The following is a 20,725-nucleotide window of genomic DNA, read 5'->3' as shown; positions in this document are numbered from 1 at the left end:
AATGTAAAAAATGATTACATACATCTTTAATATTTGTATTGGATCATCAAACAGAAGATCTTGACAAATCCCTTATACTTTTATTTATTCCGAAATTCCTTCATGTGTAAAATAATTCATATCAGTTAATTATTTTATCTGTGAATGTAGTGTTACCATTTATTACTGTCGTTAATATAATATATTCAAGGCCTATCATCTATATTTCTATACTTGTATCCCTAGAGATAACGCTTAGAACAAAAAAGATAGTTAAATTTAAATTATTCGAAAATCTATGTATACTTATGCTGTCTCGTTTGTTAGATAGAATTATTTGTATAATGCGATCATTTTGTTTTAAGTAAGAATTTAATTCAGAATAGACAAAATATTTCCGATTGGTTCGTTAACCAAAGTGTGCGTGAAATGAAAAAATACAGTATTCTTTCCCACCTTTATTTTCGTTTTATTACCGTACCTCATAAGTTGGGTAGCCGAGTGGTTGGGACACTTGACTGTCATACAGATAGACCCGGGTTCAATTCCCGACGACTCCCAGTTCACTCAGCTATAAATGAGTACCTGGTTGAAAATACTAGGGAGAAAAAGACGGCGTGGATAGGAACTGGCCACCCTACCACATAATTCCGAGGCTTAGTACAATGAGCTCCTAACAGCTTATTCCCCTACGTTCAGAGAACACGGGACTCACCTTAACCTTTACATCATAATGCTAATTTTTCTTTTAAGGTCATTTATTGAGGCATTCATTTCAATATTACAAGTGGAACATACATCAATTAAAGTAATGCAACACAACATAATTTTTTTTTTGTCTTTATTTTTTCGTATGTTTGTTTTTCTACATTCAGGTGGCACCATTTTTAAAAAACATTAATTAAAAGTCCAATATACTTTTAAAGTCAAATAATAATTAACGATATTCTTAAATTTATTATTAAATTTTTTTGGAAGAATGGGCTTCCTGGGATCTATCATAATATTTATTATATAAATTAAAAGGCATAGATACAAATTAAACAGCCCTGGGTTCATATACTGGAAATTAAATAATGTATTACCAGCGAAGATGAGGAAATGAGAAATGAACAAAAAGAGATTCTAACCGAATGTTTCTACTTGGTATATCCTTTCATTATAATCGTTCTTATAATATATCATTGTTTACATTTATTCCAATATGAAAACTTCCTTTGAAACCAATACCTGTATTGTTATTTTTTCCCCATTTATCTTATAGATGTCCTCTTAAAATTATAAAAGATCGTTCAAACATTAAAGTAAAATAATAAATTGGACATTAATATACCGTACAGTCTATTAGTTTAATTAAAACATTAGTATTGATGTTTTTAGATTAACATTTTAATGCACTACCGCAGAAAAAAAAATTGATAGAGCGTTTTTAGTTTTTAATTAATCAATACTACTTTAATAATAACCTTTTACCTCCACATACAAATGTTATTTTCTACTTTATAATTTAGCATGCACAATGCACTCCGAATACATTCTTAATTAGTGTGCTGAGCCATAAAATTATGAGTCCATAAACGTAACTTAAACATATTAAAACTGCACAAACGCAAGCAATTTGATTCCCCTTCATAGGGCTATCCTAAAGGAAGGCCTTTAATGTTACTCACATTTGATGGATCATCCAAACTGTTGAGCTTATACGCATGCGTATTCATGTTTCCATCTTCCAAATCTTTTTCTACGCATGCGTATAAGCTGACGCTTTAGATTCGTGCGGACAAATTCACCTAGTGAAAAATCTGTTGAAAGCTTGGTGGTTTCCATTTTGGTATGCGATCGCAAGGACGTAAATGCACCGCAACACAATCATGATGTGATGAATCACGCGTACTAGTAGGGCCTCCTACTTGATTTGGTAAACTCACTCACTGTGATGTAGGCGCATTACTGCGTTGCGTTTAAGTTTGAATGTAATACTACACAACTTGGTATACTTTTTTCTAAAGCTTGTACACGCACAATGTTTTCATCATCTCGTGCATTAGTCGTCTTCCTTGTGAATAAATAGCTTAATTTCTAACTTATGATCTTTTTCATTTTTGGTTATTTACATTACAACTTGTTGAATTGTTTGTACTGAATCAAGAAAGAAATAAATCTTTTTTATTTTTGTTTATATTTTTTATTTCCAAGGGACATATTTTCTAGAAAACAAAAATTCAAATTACTGCACTTAGAACAAAAAAAAAACTTACTGAATTAAGATTTATTGCTTGGATTTAATTTTGACGATGTAAGAAAAAAAAGGGATGAAAAGAATATTTTTGGATTATTATCGTAAGTAGTAAAACTGTCGATACATAATACATAATAAGTTCATTCCAAATGATATAGCGTGAGTGATCGTTGAATACGCTACGTTACCACTTTGGAGTAATGTGAAGTTCACGTACTACGCCAACAACATTTTGTTGCTATTTTATACACCATTAAGACGACAGAGGGCGCGTTATATAATAGTTCGATCCATATTGAAGATACGAAAAACTCGAGATTTTAATATGTACTTGTGACCTCACCAATATATCGATAACTAGAAATCGGACGCTATTGTGAAAAAAAAAACAAACAAAAACAAAATACACAAGGGAAAAAAGCAAGTACTTTAAGTGCTTGCTTTTTAAAAATACGTGGCAACATTATATTTTTCCAAGTTAAAAAATGGAAAATTTGATTGATTTACATTATGTGGCAATTCGAAATAGGTTTTTACAAAAAAAAAGTGAAACTCGATATACGGTTTCTGCGTCTAACGGAGTCACACACTGATTGGAAAATCATTCGTTTGATAGCTAAAGGCCAATCGTACCTAATCTATAAATTACGATTAGCGTCATCTAATGTCTCATTGGATTTTAAAATGACAGTTTTGCAGTCCCCAGTTCACGTGAACATTGCGTAAACAACATCCCAATCACGCACAAGGCCTACTTTTTGTATTTATCATGCCTAACATACATACAATAAGACAAGATATTATTTACATTTACTTTTTAAACAGTTAACCTAGATATTTTAAATTCCATTCAATAGTAAATCTTATGTTTTACATTATTAGGCGTAAGTCTGGCCTTTCTCTACAGGTGTATCCTTGCTATGGTTGAGCATGTTCCTTCATATTACAATCGGCCTGGCAGATGAACTATGTGCCTAACATTTAGTATGTTTACCCACACATTAATAATAGGTGGGATACTACATAGGTCATAGCCGAGGGGCTTTATGAAACCGATCCACTTTCTTCGTGTCAGGAGTCATTCATCCAGATGGCAGGTAGAAATTATTCTTGTTTTCTTTAATTCTAAGATAATTTCTATGAAAATAAGCCTTGTGTAGATAAACAGAAATGTCGTTATATGAATTTAACAAGGGAAGGTTATTCAAATACCGACCAACCACATCGCCAAACGCAAATAAAAGCCTATAAGTAAAGCTACGGTGTTCCTATTTTTGTACCTTCTCGTTTACTAAATCTGAAACTGACACAAAATGGAATATTGATCGTATACTGTAGAAGCCCTTCCATTTTACAAACGAAACCAGGCCGGATATTCACGGCATATTTACATTTTCATCCTTGAAAATTAAAATTTCTGATATTTCAAATAATAAAAAATCTTTATAATCATTGCTTGTAATTATACAATACATAGCTCGGAAGTGATTTGAAAGTTCAAATGTTTCTAGTATAATATGGTTCTGACGCCGGAGTCAATTCTTCTATTATCTAGTAATTGCTATTTTCAATCAACCCTAAGGCTAAACGAGATTGTCTGGATTGGATAAGGTGTAATTGTTGGGGACAATCTGTCGAAATTGGAGCGAAATTGAGATCCATCCAACTGAGAAAGATCAATCCAAGTGACGATCAATCCAACTGAAGATGATCAATCCAATTAAAAAAAATCAATCCAACCGAGGAAGATCAATCTATCTGAAAAAGATCAATTTATATGAGGAAGATCAATCCAACCGAGGAAGATCAATCTATCTAAAAAAGATCAGTCTATCTGAGTAAGATCAATCTATCTGAAAAACATCAATCTATCTGAAAAAGATCAATCTATCTGAAGAAGATCAATCCAACTGAAGATCAATTCATCTGAAAAGATCAATCCAACTGAAGAAGATCAATCTATCTGAAAAACATCAATCTATCTGAGGAAGATCAATCCAATTGGAAAAGATCAATCCACCTGAAAAATATCAATCTATCGTAGGAAGATCAATCCAACTGAAGAAGATCAATCTATCTGAAAAAGACCAGTCTATCTGAGAAAGATCAATCCAATTGGAAAAGATCAATCCACCTGAAAAAGATCAATCTATCTGAGGATGATCAATCCAACTTAAGAAGATCAATCTATCTAAAAAAGATCAGTCTATCTGAGTAAGATTAATCTATCTGAAAAACATCAAAGATCAATCTATCTGAAGAAGATCAATCCAACTGAAGATCAATTTATCTGAAAAGATCAATCCAACTGAAGAAGATCAATCTATCTGAAAAACATCAATCTATCTGAGGAAGATCAATCCAATTGGAAAAGATCAATCCACCTGAAAAATATCAATCTATCTGAGGAAGATCAATCCACCTGAAAAAACATCAATCTATCTGAGGAAGATCAATCCAATTGGAAAAGATCAATCCACCTGAAAAAGATCAATCTATCTGAGGAAGATCAATCCACCTGAAAAACATCAATCTATCTGAGGAAGATCAATCCACCTGAAAAAGATCAATCTATCTGAGGAAGATCAATCCACCTGAAAAACATCAATCTATCTGAGGAAGATCAATCCAATTGGAAAAGATCAATCCACCTGAAAAAGATCAATCTATCCGAGGAAGATCAATCCACCTGAAAAACATCAATCTATCTGAGGAAGATCAATCCAATTGGAAAAGATCAATCCACCTGAAAAAGATCACTACAACTGAAGATCAATCTATCTGAAAAACATCAATCTGATGAAGAGCATTAAAAAGGCTATTATTTTATATATATTTTTTTATAATGCTTATAAAGCTGTACTTATTTTAAATTTTTACTAGACCTAATAAACAAATGGAACATATTTTATTTCAACACATCGTAGTTACATAATGACAATCCTATGATGAAGCTATGCTTCGAACTGCGGCAGCTGTTGATCTAAAAAAACCGCGTTGCACAGCAAAGCAGATATTTATCTCGCAAATGTCGTGAATTAATAAAGGTTTCATGGCCTAATAACTATTGTCCAGAATAAACAACGTCATAAAATTTGATGGGGATAAAATGTAATAACTGCTTATCAGGAAAGCTATAACGACAAAACTCGCATAGCACGATTAAGTCTTAGTAAATGTTACATAAATAATAGTGTACGACACGTGAGAGTTAAGAACAACAAATTAGAACATTGGATTTTAAGAGGAAATAATTCCTATTGATTCAGAAAATGTATACATAATCCAAGGAGTGTAATCTGTTTCCCCAAAGAGTTTCTTTGAATTCCAAGAGATTGCAAGACATTTCCTAAATATAACTCAGCCTATCACTCTAAATAATCTCTCTTTTTCATTCTTCCCTGCTCTCAACTAACAACATAAAGAAAACACCCAATAACATCAATGGGTTTCGAACCAAGAGCTCCGTTCCAAAAGAACTTATTTCTGATGTCACTAGGTATATCTCAACTGTCCGTTGACAGTCATTAGGCATATGAACTATAGTGTCTAGGTCTATTAAAATACACATATATTTTAGATATAACATAATGTCTAGTGTTACCAATATACACTTACTATATATATATACTTTTAGACTGTAAAAGAGTAATTTTAATCCATCGCATGCATGGTTCTTAACTATTATTCAAGCATTTATAAATCGATATACGGCCTATCTGAGAATTTGAAATACATTACCGGTACCGTAATGTAGAAACATGCCTTGAACGCCTGGGTCTGATTTGAAGGGTCATCCCTCATAAGTTGAAATAAAAATAAAAATGACACGTACTTGAATAAACTTTATTGACAGAGGACTTGTAAAAGTAGTTCAACCCTCATGAGTAGTATAGTAGGTTAAGTTCATTAACGTTAGCCTAATTTCAGCAACATTGAGAATGCAGCCAGTCGGGTCGTCAAGGGACTAAATGAGACATAATGGTTGTAAGATGTGTGCAATAGTGAGTAGGACATTGGTTTATAATTGCACAAGACCTATTTTTTATTTTGAACAAAGTAGAGACGTCATGCTGTTAAGAGTTAAGTTAGATAAATGAAATAATAATTTTGTCACGTTTTAGGCATGGAAGGCCTACGTAATTCAGAAATATTATAACGCTTCGATATACAATCTTTTTCAACATGCATTATAATTGTGTCATAGACGAGATTCTGCCTCCAGACAAGATTGAGATATGGCGCTCTCTCCTCACGTTATTACAATAGCCACCCAAGATGGGAGAATAAATAGTATTGTAGAGAAAGCAATCGGAAAGACCATAAGCGACCCTTAATAGTAACCGAAAAAAAGTCTTTCTGGTTTTTATGGAAGAATTTTGCCAAATTTTGTATTAGACCATATTAAGGAAAATTCATGTTTTTTCGTCTTGATTTCTGTTACAAATATTTGATTTATGTACAATTAACCAAATATTATATTTAAAATTCATGCCTGTACCTGAGCTTTAAAATAACTACATGCTTAGGGCAGGTCTACAGTTTATGTTGTACATTTGGGATATCCAGATTGAATTAGAGTTTGCAACAATCTAATGACCAACATATTACGTGAAACAGACAAACCACGTAGGCCTATTCTAATTATGGTCACGTTTCAGAGTTTATAGCGCGCGTCAAAACATGTTTATCAAGTGTACGTGTTTTGGATATTTTAGATGTAGAAGGACGGCCAGACTAATTTTAAACCAAGATCTAGCAAATAACGTCACAAATGTTATGTGCCCATATATGGACATGATTATGTCATATCAATACCATATTTGAGCATATCACTACCATATTTAGGTACATCACACTTTTTTTAGCTTTACGCTATCTAATTACGCTCACGATTGCTGCATAAACGAAATCAGTATATGTATCATGATATACATTGATGTAGACCTATCCCTCGCGAAAAACTTCCTTACGATTTTGTGACCTTAATTAGGAAGAAATAAGCACTAATTAAGCAAATTGTCTTTTTATGAAAAACTGGCCCGAATGTGAACTAGTTTCAAAACATGTCCAGTTCAAATCTCAACCTCATGAGCATTCTGTAATTACTGTCTGTAATTAACTACTTCTTTAACTAGGGGCATTTCTTGATTGACAGTAATGGTATTGGTCTATCGGGAGGAGTTTGATTAAGGAAACTGAACATTGAGAATACTGCAATTGGCAAATGCTTTCTAATTACGTTTCCTAAAGTTTCAATACAAAGTCATTTGTCAAATGTTAACATGACTAGAATAGTGGTATAAACAACTTAAAAGCATTCAAACGGCTGTATCTAAATAAACTTGTCTGTTTGTTATTTAATATAAAACATTTAAAAGTTCATAAATCTGGGACATCAGTTAAAGATGTATTGCCACCCCCTTCCCCCCCCCCCAAAAAAAAACAATTAAGATTACTTAAATCAGACTTTGAATTAGTTATTTTTTAGTTTTAATAAAGTTTATAACTTCCGTAGAAAAAAAAACACGAACAAAATAATGTTTTCACTTATAAAATGACAAAACAAATAGTTAAATTCAACAAAAAGTCTATTTGATTGATTGATCGATTTATTGATTGGTGTTACGCAGTAAATCTAGCACACACAGATAAAGAAAATAGATATTTACATACATAGGCCTAAACATATATATTTGCTTGATGATAACTAATAACAGGTGGTTTTAAGCTCGATCTTTCTGATCTAATTAATATTCATGAGGAGGATAGATATGAATATTGAGCATAGCGAGAATAGAAGTAGACTGGTTTCGGTGTTATTTTAGCTTGTGGAACGCTGCATGTTGTTAGTACGAGTATAAGTTTACATGAGCTCGTATGATATAAAGTATTAATTAAATACATTGGGAGATTGAGTTCCACATACGCCACCAGAGCTCGTTTTTATTTTAGCTAATATGTTTAACCTAATGAACATTCGTCACGAATGTTACTGAAGCAACTGGGTGAGGTCGACCAAAAGAACAGCGTAATTCAGTTGACCATTCGTTCTAAGTGCCTTATGTTATTATATATGGCTCCAGTTTTAAGTCACGTACTAGTTGTGACGCAGAAACTGTAAAAAATAACAGGTCTACAAATTAATAAGAATTGACTGGAATCGTTTGCGAAATCAATATATATAATAATAATAAAATGGTGTTGCAAGACCATCAATCATTGCCCTAACACACATTTCAAAAGGAAACAGCGCGTAAATATTGACGGTGTTGAATATCCATTTTGATAATTCTTTTTCCTTTTTTTTTTGCAGAATACATCGTTTATTAAAATATCATGACAAATGCGCGCGGAAATGCATGTGGTAGCTGAGTGTAAACTTGACTATCATACAGAAAGACCCGGGTTTAATTCCCGATATAAGCAGGTCCTACCCACTGTAAATGAGTTCCTGGTTGAAGAATACTTTGGAGGTAAAGGTGTGGAAAGGAACTGCCACTATCATCACAGGCTATTAACATTCCTCTACGTTCAGAATAAATACGGGATACTCTACCTACACGAGTAATATGTAAATGAGTAGAATGTTTACGTCATCCGCTAAAACTACCTACTACCAACGTTTGTACGCATCTTGTGGCTTTGTGGCTTACAAATACCCACATTTTGAAAAGTAATTGTTTCCTCTTTTCGCATGTTTAACCTTTTTGATAAGCTGGTTCATAGAATGACACTTAACTTTTGTACTGGAGCCAGTAGTACTTATGTATTTAATGAAACATTAAAGAGTCATTTTCACTTATCCAAATTATGCAAATGAAACTCGACTACGCGCGCGTGTAACCACATGTTTATGTATACAATTGAACCCCTATCTGGGCTGCGGCAAGGTTTAATTCCCGTAGGTCATCCGATGAGAGTGATGTATAACACACTACACCATAAGTTACTTTAACCTATGATAGATGAGCTGTACTAAATCATTAGAAACGTGGGTTACTATGGCAACGAGACACATTTGTACATTTCTTCTAGGTATAATGTGATGGTGAACAAATGGTTGTTTTTTTGTATTATGAACGTTAGACAAATTAAAAAGTAGATAAGCACGTATAGAAATATTGAGTATCAATTTAGCAGTAAAATTTAATAGAAATGCTTCGATTCATTTAGCGTTGTTCCGTCAGAGTGACAGATATATAGAACAATATATAAAATATATTAAAACAGCAATATTGATTGGTGTGCGTAAAATTCAATATAAAATATAGACACTGTATTTTACAAGAAAAAAATCAATTATGTGGCTGTCGTTATCAGTATAGTCTGTGATATGAAAATGGCCGATACATTAAATGGCGTAATTAGGTACAATACAAACGTTATCTGACATATTTTTATTACATACCGTACGTACAGTGGGCCTACTCAACCAAAATGAAAACTGTATTTTTATAAAGATGAAACAGTTAATACAGTAGGCCAATAGTACAACATCAATATCGTTAATTATAAGTTTTCTCGGGAAAATTCTGCCATGGTTAGATTGACATGGTTTGGACATATTGAGATCAGTGTATGCTTTACATGCACTGGAACAAATGCAGAATGAGTGAGCTGACCAACTAACATTCTTAAAATATCCTTGTCTGCAGACACCGTTGCTGCAAAATACATTCACGTTATATCTTGTCTGCAAAAAGAAGGTACTGACAGAGATAACACCTAGACTTGTATCTACCTGACTTTCACTAGTAAGTTAGATACTATCTAGTGACAGCTGAAGAATTGGATGTACATAAAAACCTGATGTGTGTAAATAGTGTCAATCACTAAAATGTTGAAGAGTTGAACAGGTAATTCAATTGACCATTGTGTATACAGACATGGGAGAGAGATGGAAGGGACTATTTCAAAACTTAGACATTAGTAGAAAACATAAGTTATCGTCATTGATAGAAGATTCTAACGAAGGAGACAAAGATTGAGAGAGAGAAGGAAAGACAAAGATTGAGAGAGAGGGAAAGACAAAGATTGAGAGCGGTGGGGAGAGAGACTTGGAGCGATAACACGAGACGTACAGTAAGATCGGAGAAAGAAATAGCGACTATTTAAAAGAATAAGAATATATTTGGTACACTGAATAATTTCAACTGCCATCAAAGATATTTGCAGCAGGTATCGGCCTTAAAACATAATAAACTAGTGTGCCAATAGAATGTTTCCTAACTTCTACAGTGAAATTTACTAGTGACGTGGATTTTCTAGATTTTGCAATGCATGAATAATCTTTTTGTATGATATGAAATGTTAACATGTATTTAATGGAAAATATATGTAGCAAAGACAATACTACTGCCGTATTATAAATTCTATTTTGACCTTGATTTTTTCCACGCTGTATATACTGCTGTAGACCTATTTCAAATGTAGAAATCGCCAATGTTAGAAATTGTTAATATTCTGCTCATCAATTGTTCGCTAGAGGAATAACGATTTTTTCCTTCGAGGGAAAATAGATAGCGATGCTATTTGCTTTTAGAATATTTAACTCGAAGGTCAATGTTGCAATTTATGCTAACAGTAATGCATTATCTTAATATTGACTTTCATTGTGTATCGTTTGTTTATTGTTATAATTGGTGTGATTGCATTTTTTAATTAGACCTAATGGCAATTGAGTTTGTTTGGTGGTGAACGAGTAATTACGGTAATCACTAAAATAAACATAAACGTGGTTCCATATTGCTTTTCAAATGTGGACAATATTAAAACCCATTACATTTAAACGTTCATTGTTATCTAAATCGTGGTTCACACTAGCGACGCAACGTAACGCAACGCAGCGACGTTTTGATGCAAAGTGCTGTATTGCGTAATCACAAGTGGGAACCGATGACGAAACAATGCTACAAATATCGCATATTTGATTTCATGCAGGCGAGGGCAAACACAATTACCGGAAGGGCATTTTCTTACGTTGCGTAGGTTGCGTTACGTTCCGTCGCTAGTGGGAACCAAGCTTAAAGCTTGGTTCCAACTACCGACGCAACCTACGCACAGCGTAAAAAATGCCCTTCCAATAATGTTGTTTGCCCCCGCCTGCGTGAAATAAAACCTGCAATTTTGTTGCGTTTTGTGTCGATACGTCGCTGGTTGCGTTGCGTGATAGTGGGGACCACGCTTTAAGCTTGGTTACCACTAGCGACGCAATCTACGCAACGTAAGAAAATGCCCTTCTAATAATTGTGTTTTCCCCCGCCTACGTGATGTTTACAGCACTGTTGCGTATTCGGGTCCCGATTGTGATTACGCAATACAGCACACTTCGGCGTCGATACGTCGCTGCATGCTATAAGTGACAACCACGCTAAAAGCGTGGTTCCCACTAGCGACGCAACGCAAGGACGTAACGCAACGCAAGTGAATTGACCAATCACAAGCGATGGCTTATTCGCTTGTGATTGCTAACTGTCTATAACTTCGCTTGTCATTGGTTAAAACGATTGCGTTGCGTTTACGTCCTTGCGTTACGTCCTAGTGGGAACCACGCCTTAAGCGTGGTTCCCACTAGCGACGCAACGCAAGGACGTATAGCAACTCAAGTGAATTGACCAATCACAAGCGATGGCTTATTCGCTTGTGATTGCTGTCTGTCTATAACTTCGCTTGTCATTGGTTAAAACGCTTGCGTTGCGTTTACGTCCTTGCGTTACGTTCTAGTGGGAACCAAGCTTTAGAGACGATGTCAATTATTCTACTTCAGTTTCAGTAGTAACTACGAATGTAAACTAGAATGTCTGATGCTAAATAATGTAACTCATTTTGAAAATTATTAATTTTAAAATTGTACTAAAACCCTCCGATAGGCCTAATTTTATCTATTTAGTATCTATTTTTTTATAAGAAAATAACAAAAAAATATGATGCTTCTACCAGTGCAATGTTTACGGTAACACGAATAATAAATAAATACAATTTTAAAGAGAACTAAAATCACAATACCACGAGTACCAGGAGACGATTTGCACAAGATATTACACTTAAAAACGCGGCTGCTCTCTTTCTATGACGTCGACGTGCCGCTCTTTATTGTGAAGTCTAAACCCCGTTTGTCCTCTTGTCTTGTAAAAGTGATGTTTACTGTCAACTCAAAGTCAAGTTTAAAACATGACGTAACGTCAGTAATACAACACCAAAGAAGCCTTTTATCATGTAAGCTTAATTGCTTAAGATTATACTTGAGAGGAACACTGGCATACTCAGTTACAATGACTGATTCCATTAGGGCGAGACAATAGGTCCTTGCCCTTCACGAATAGCTAACTCGTGTATTAAGTAAAAGAGCATTTCCGCTTGTGTTATGTTACACACCCTGAGTATACATAGCCCGAAGCAAAACTATTCAATACATTTAGATAAAACATAGATTTTACAAAATATTAAATAATAAAGTATTGCTATGGTAATATGAGCTCAGTGTAACCTAAAGGTAAAACCATATAATTAAGATAAAATATTTCATTTTACAAAAATACTAATCTTCTATATTACCCATGAGAAAAGTCAATATAACATAATGGAAAATTGTGTAATAATATCCAACAACAAAAAAACATCAAGTCAAGAATAAAGTAATGGATTTGGGAATTAAAAGTCTCTGTGTACACCTGTAATCAAAGCCATGAGATTTTACAATTAAATAATATTCAAGTAGGCCTAGATATGAAAGCATCTTAATGTAACCTAAATTTATATCATCTTAAAAGTCGAAGCAATACTAATATAAAAGCTTTATGTAATACAATATACATCATTATTTTACAAGTGTTTTTGTATGTGCGATGCGGATACACATTTGACGTTCAATGAGTGCGCTGCAATTACGCCCAATCTAAATAAATTATTGGATTTAATATGTAGAACATATCATTTAACTTAAGCAGTGTAATGTTATCGTTTTTCATAGAAATTTCTAAAATGTACATTTATTTATTTTAAAAGCAGCAATTTGAATAAAAAAAAGCTTTTAAGCTATAACAAGAACGTATTGCTATTTCGTCGCAGAGGGCTCGCGTTTAGTTATACTCGCAAAAACGACAACATTACATCGATCCGCAAAACTCATAACATAATGATTTTTTTTTTCTAGCATATTTGATAAATCTCCCATAAATCTGTCCATACCTTTTTTCACACGTCTTTCTATCGCTGGCTATATAATAATCGAGAATTCGACGTGTTATAAAATATAATATTCCCACAGCCCTCCTTTGAATGCCATGATTCCTACCAAGCAAACCGTGTCAATTATAAAGAAATCGTGAGAAGACCACAAGAGATATAAAACGTGTGGGTAAGGCACGTGAACGAAATACGAAATATTCCATATCATTTGCTATTTTACCATTATATAGGCCTACGTACAGAAGGGAGGAGTGGGGTGGTGGTAGGGGGATGGGGATTTACCGATATGTTTTAATAAATCAACACGTTTTTATTATGTAGGCCTACGTACAGAAGGGAGGAGTGGGGTGGTGGTAGGGGGATGGGGATTTACCGATATGTTTTAATAAATCAACACGTTTTTATTATGTAGGCCTACGTACAGAAGGGAGGAGTGTGGTGGTGGTCGGGGGATGGGGATTTACCGATATGTTTTAATAAATCAACACGTTTTTATTATGTAGGCCTACGTACAGAAGGGAGGAGTGGGGTGGTGGTCGGAGGATGGGGATTTACCGATATGTTTTAATAAAACAACACGTTTGTATTATGTAGGCCTACGTACAGAATGGAGGAGTGGGGTGGTGGTCGGAGGATGGGGATTTACCAATAACAACACGTTTTTTAACATTTTACATGCATTATTCGTTAAGATTTTATTTGATTTTGCTCCCTCTAACAACCGCCGTTAAAACACACATACAAATAAATATAATGTAGTATGAAACCATGATTTTTTTTTTTCATGAAGGTATAGGCTACTACGGTAGTATTTTTGTTTCTAGCTAGAAAATCAAAATAGATTTGGTTGACTGTAGTTTTAGTTTTAGTAGGAATACTGTGAACATTAATTATGGGCGAGTTGACCAGTTACAAATAGTTCAAATAATCCATCGCACGTGATTGGTCAAATTACTTTTGTCATTGCGTTTTGCGTCCTAGTGGGAACCAAACTTTAAACCAAGCACCATCGCCACTACAACACCAGTCTGGATTCCAGACGGAGTTTTGACTTAATATTAGTTAAGATAAATATTTTGGCACGTTTCATACGTGTACTAATTTATCTTGTAAACATCGAAAAGCTTCAGAATTAAACTACAGACTTGGTCCACCACAATACCAACCGCAGAAAACGTCCCAAGCCCCGACGCCTTTCATATTTACCAGTGCTCCCCTCTTTCTGATAGCATCTACTGCAGTATTTGTTTGTGATGTAACGTGACGTTATAATGTTGCTTCGAGTGCGATGATGTTTCCGTTACTTAAAGTCGTTTACTTACAAAACAAAACATTACAGACAAACAAATTGCCGATTGGATATATTTATAGCATGGATCGCTGTCTTAACCCCATTCACTATTAGATCAGGGAAGACTTGAAGTTGTTACTTTTATATATCATCTTCTTGTTTTAGAAGTGCCTGTCACACACACATGGTGCAATTAACGTTTCATTGCGGTCAGTGCACTTATTTTACATCTCCCACCTGACCGATGATAGAAGTATGGAACGACGAATGCGTCAAATCTTTACAACATTAGGTAAATGATGTAATGTTTAAATGATAGCTCCGGGTTTAAACTTTGTATTGTTTATTGCAAAATATAAACCTTTGAAAGAACATTGCAAGATATAACCCCACTTAAGCTTGGTTCCCACTAGAACGTAACGCAAGGACGTAAACGCAACGCAAGCGTTTTAACCAATTAGCAATCACAAGCGAATAAGCCATCGCTTGTGATTGGTCAATTCACTTGCGTTGCGTTACGTCCTTGCGTTGCGTCGCTAGTGGGAACCACGATCGGTAAGCAGAGCGGAAGCCGTGAAGTAATCCCACCAGACCTAAAATCTATCATCGTAGAAAATGTCTTCTTTTGTCTTCAAATCTTTGGTTAGCCTTCTGTATGTTTATAAATTCTATAGTTAATGTGTGGTTATTTATGTAACTTTAGGTGATGATAGGTGTCACAGACTTATTCTGTCTCTATATTGTGAGGATAAACTAAATTTGAAGGCAGATTCCTCACTCTCCACTCTGGATCCGCCATTGATACGATAGTAATAGTAGGCCTAATAGGAGCTTTCTATTATTTGCGACGATCCGGAAAGAAAGACATGAAACCACCGTCGAGTAATAGAGTAAGAAAACACGTTCTAATGTCCCCGCATGCGATAATCAATAAACATGACCTGACTGTTTCTAGTTCGTTATCTTTACTTATTCATAATGACATTTGATAAATTCAGAACTTTGTTTTAGGCATTTCCCCTCTACCTCCTTTTTCAACCTGGATCCTCCACTGAGCGTGTCTACAACAGTTTGTAAAACAGGCCTATAATAAAAATGAAGCACTACTTCGATGTTTTCTACAGGTCACATTGAGTTCATTATTAGAACTGAACGCTTTGATTAGGCCGTCGTAACATCATTAAACACTCACGATTAAAGTAGTATATACGGTTGTTCTATCCGCACAAAAACCAGATAGAAGTAAAAACGTTCGATGAGTAATTAAGTGCCTTAGTGATACGAAAACATTTCATTTTAATTAAAAAAGCTAAACTAAATGAATTTCTTTAATTATGATAAAACTCTTGATCCTTCCCCAGAAGACTATAGACTGGACTTTGACCAATGCGGCCGAAAAGATTGAAAAAAGGTTAATCAAAAAAGAAATATATATCTTAAAGCATTAGCAGTTCGACGGATATGAATGAATGTCTCAAACAATCAAAACCAGGCTTAAAATAATATAGAGGACCGGAGCCTCCAATCAAAGACTCCTCCAATTAAAGACCATAGTTTGGGTGGACCCGACTGAACAATCGCCCCCCCCCCCACCCCAATTATAATGATGAGCCCAAAGGTTTGGTTCTCTAAAGCAATGTCTACACATATTTCAAACTAGTTTGAGTGTGATGTGCCCAAATATGGTAGTGTTATGACATCATCACGTCCATATATGGACACATCACATAACGTTTGATAGTGTATACAAGGCTTATAATTGGTAGAAAAAATCTGAATAAACATTTCATCTACAGATTACGCCTCCCTGCTAAATCAGCTTTAAAAAATACGGGTTGATTTGATAGCTAATTTGTTCGCAATAATTTAAGAAGGCATTGCCGATAATAAACATGTATAAACTATAATTAGCTATCGATAATGACGTCAAACGGTTGATTTACGGAAGTATTTTGATCGTCTTATACCCATTATATTTGATGGTGTCTTAATACCATTTTTTTTAGCAATGAATTGACGGTGGCATCTGTGATCGTTGTCCCCTAATTCTTATAATCATAAATAGGTTTTTAAATATAGAAACGTTTGAAGTGTCCTATTACATTGTTGGTATCTGATTTACAACTATCAATACTTGGTATTTACATCTCGGTAACTTTACTATCCTATAATAAACCTGTGTTTACGGTGCTTATTTCACGTGTTCAATTACGCATGCGCATAATTACTGAGATTTTACGTGCAATAAAATACTTATTGAGATTTATTTCTCTTAAAAGTCTAGCAATTTGCTACAATCAACCGATAAAAGAATCGTCCTGGTTTTACACTATTTTTTTATTGCCATTATTTTATATAAAGTCTACAACAATAATATCGAACCATAACAACGATATCGCATAAAACCATGCATTTGAGTTAACAACGTGTAAAACAACAAACTTCTCATATTATACAGGTATACAGGTATTTCGTAAAACTCGATACCTTGGAACTTCGGAACAGCTTTTTTTATTCACCTTTATTTTATTCCTTATTATATTGCAATTCCCTCAACGAAGTCTGGAATAGTTGTTAATAATAACGCAGTTTATTACTGTGTCATATAGTTACAGACGACGCCAGCGGACAATAGCAATTTTTTAGCTCATATTTTATGATTTCATACAATACACTATAAGACAGTTGTGCATGATGTATTAAAAGCGCCAATACGCAAATTCACTTTGAGTTGACATTTTGAAAGTATGACGCGCCAAGCTGTTATTTATTCGGAAATAAAGATATCTTAGTTTTAAACTAAATCTCTATTAGAAACTAAGATATCTCTCTATTGCTTAAATAAATAACAGCTTGGCGCGCCATAATGAAAGCGTATACTTGGTTTATACGCATGCGCTTATAAAGCTAGATGTGCAAAAAACTAATGTTATTTCAAAAAAATTATAATGTGTATTTTTATTTAATACGATGCATCACTTTATAAATCTATCTGCTATAGTTATGGGTTAGATTTGCTTTCCAATTAATTTCATCAAAATATAATAAGTAATAACCTGAGGTACTGCATGCAACTTTCTTAACCGATCATCAACTCAACTCCACACTTGAAACGATTAATAGTATAGTCATTCGGCCTTTATTGTCAGCATCTATATACACGTATAAATTGATGGCTTTTGTGGTTTGTTAAATAAAAAGGCAACTTCATTTAATGGATAAGATTATTCCAACTGTACGTGGACTCAGTAATTTTAATTACTCAAAATCATTTAAACACAAAAGTAGGTTCTAGGACAGCATTTACAATGAATAATACATTTGTTTTTAAATTGTATTTAATTTGCATCAATGAAATCGTATTTTGTATTTTAATCCGATTAGTTTTGGTGCTCTTTTTTAAGCAAAGTCATCTATTTTTATTTTTATTTAAAAATCAATACATTTACTGAAAATCTGATTGTCAATTTATTATTTGTCAATGATTAATTTCTGATTTTGACCATGACAATGCAATGATAGGCTTAAGTATATTTTCTGTGACGTTAATAGTGATAAACTAGACTACAGTATGGAATTGGCAATATACTCATATCACAAACACATAACGTATAACCAAGGCAATCTAAACAGGACACTGAGCTCGCCTTGCCAAGGTAGGTACTCGTAATAGTCTTTTGATCTTATGTCTGACTGCGACAAATGCCAACAGTACTGTTCTATGCATGGAGGTATAAAAAAGATATACCTCCATGTTCTATGTACATTCTCAGCGGCGCGCGGTGTCTGTTAAGGGGCGGGGAACTGATCGTGTTGCGTGCAGCCAGATAAACCCTTTGGGAGCTCAAAATCATGTTGTTAGATTGACTTGATATAACTTAAACACATCAACATATTATACAGTACAAACATACACTATTGTAGGCCTCATGTGGCTCTGGTGTGGTCTTTTTGTGTGCATGTTTTTTAAATTGTGATTTGGCGTTTGTTTGCTTCCCATACTTATGATTTTGCACATGACATACATCAGACACTGAAGGAATAAGCCTAACTCAAAAACAAAACTCCACTCAAAAACTAATTTAAAATCATTAGCAACGTTATATCAAATTTCAAGGTAAAAAACACGTATTTTAATTAATTCTTCGCTAGGCCTAACTAATAATTTGTCAGTTATGCATATGAATTAGGATGAAAGCCGTCGTATAGAGAGGGTTAGACTTGCCCCAAGTCTGTATTCATTGTCTTTTGTTGTATTTATTTGTTTTTATTTTGTTTTTTGTCTGAAAATCCAAAATAAAATAGTATACGTATGAAACGCCATATGTGCCAAAATATTTATCTTTTTACTAATATTAAGACAAAACTCCGTCTGGAACCCAGACTAAAGAGAGGGTTAATGTATTCCAAGTTCGAATGTAGGTTTGACCAGGTAAGAGTGACATTTCACTACCTGGTTTGACAATGTTACCACAGAACTGCTGTTATGTCGCACACATGCATTCATGCTATAATGCTGAAGGCAGATCTAAATCAACAGTTTATAGGCGGTTCACTGATCACGTGATGAAGTTAAACCGTTAAAATCTGTCAATCAACACGTCATGTATTATAGTCTACAGATGGTATTTATTTAAGTACATATAACACACTGTCTATTCACACTTAATCATTTAATTTCTATGATATAGGCCTATATACACTGATTTGTTTCTCGTTCTTTTTGTTGAATGTGCCATTTTAATATCACATAATAATTATTCACTGTGACCATAACAATAGTTCAAAATAAATAATAAACGAAACATTGGAACAAAAAAATTAATTTTAAAAACAACAGCCAATTAGTAAGTCGTTTTTTTTTCTACTAACCTATACCAGGGAGGTGAAAAATTATTATAACTTATTTTTTCATCTTCCTGCCTATACTATGTTTCACATGCTGTTTAGAAACACCAACATCGACTAGAACAACCTCAACATGTAACGAAAAAAACGAAACATCAATGCTATGATCTATAATTATCTAAAAACAGAATTGTATTTATTTAGTTTTGTATAATGATTTTAGGATTCAGACTGCGGTATTTTTCCATTTTATACACATCTATTTCTGCAAATTGTGTTTTGTTTGGAGAATAGATTCTATACCTTTCAATATTACTTTAGATTATCTATCAATAACCAACAACGTTACCGGTTCTACAAATTTGATCCAAAAGTGATTAGACCTATAGCGACGTAACTGCATAACTATACTGTAATATCATAAATTAATAATTTAATCCTACCTGTTGAGTATGATACTGCGAGCATCCAGCAAACAGCATGCGTGTGGTCCTCTCAAACACTTTCAGACGACTAACATCGACAAATCGCACATAGCAGAAAAGTGTGAGTGTCATTAATGTGCTCGCGATGTAATTCCGCGCAACTCTTTTTTAAAAATTGAATTCATCATAATAGAGGCACTGTGAACAATATTTGAGATGACCGAGGCAGTCGGTTAAAATATGCCTTAAACGGGGTTTATGCGAAAACTTTGGCTTACCTTTTCACCTTTCCTGTTCACCTGTACCGCACATAAGATCAGGTCTCCCGCCGAACTGCAGGGGTGATGTTATTAGAGAGGCTGTCGTATAAAAACAACTCCAAGAATCAGATGTTCCAACGAGTAAAACACGTTACGAAAGATAGGGACTACTGTGTGTTTTGATTTGCTGCTGGTGTATAAAGTGATTAGGAGAAGCAGTAGCCTGAAGCTGGTGAAACACCACAGCTGCGCAGGTTCGTGCCGTCACGAATAGTGCTGATTGATTAAGTTCGATACCGCCCCTACCTTAAGTACATTCCGAATGTCCTGAGGTCTATCAACGTATTTCTTGATTTCATTGGGAAGAAGTGTGATATGAGGAAATTATGTGAGGTTAAAGTTTGCACTAAGAGTTTGCATTTCGAAATCATCCACACACTTTTACCATGGAGGTACTGTATAAACATAATTATTTGTGTATCTCCCTGCTTTT

General features: G+C 34.2%; 2 protein-coding genes across 3 annotated transcripts in view; one reads left to right on the top strand and one right to left on the bottom strand.

Moving 5' to 3' along the window:
* The window catches only part of LOC140062499 (3-oxoacyl-[acyl-carrier-protein] reductase-like), a 48,755-nt gene extending 40,166 nt beyond the window's left edge, over nt 1-8,589 (top strand). Inside the window, exon 6 of the mRNA XM_072108748.1 lies at nt 8,535-8,589. The gene's annotated coding sequence lies outside the window, so the exon portion shown is untranslated. The remainder of the gene's footprint in view (nt 1-8,534) is intronic.
* The window catches only part of LOC140062497 (orexin receptor type 2-like), a 49,682-nt gene extending 28,957 nt beyond the window's left edge, over nt 1-20,725 (bottom strand). Inside the window, exons 1-2 of one of the 2 annotated variants that reach the window (XM_072108743.1) lie at nt 20,251-20,725; nt 19,991-20,135 (exon numbers count right to left, since the gene is read on the bottom strand). The gene's annotated coding sequence lies outside the window, so the exon portion shown is untranslated. The remainder of the gene's footprint in view (nt 1-19,990; nt 20,136-20,250) is intronic. The other variant, XM_072108742.1, reaches the window with a different exon arrangement.

The sequence above is a fragment of the Antedon mediterranea genome, chromosome 11 (genome assembly GCF_964355755.1).
Source record: "Antedon mediterranea chromosome 11, ecAntMedi1.1, whole genome shotgun sequence".
Taxonomy (NCBI): domain Eukaryota; kingdom Metazoa; phylum Echinodermata; class Crinoidea; order Comatulida; family Antedonidae; genus Antedon; species Antedon mediterranea.
The sequence above is the reverse complement of the archived record's forward strand: the minus strand, read 5'-3'. Positions and strand labels throughout refer to the sequence as shown.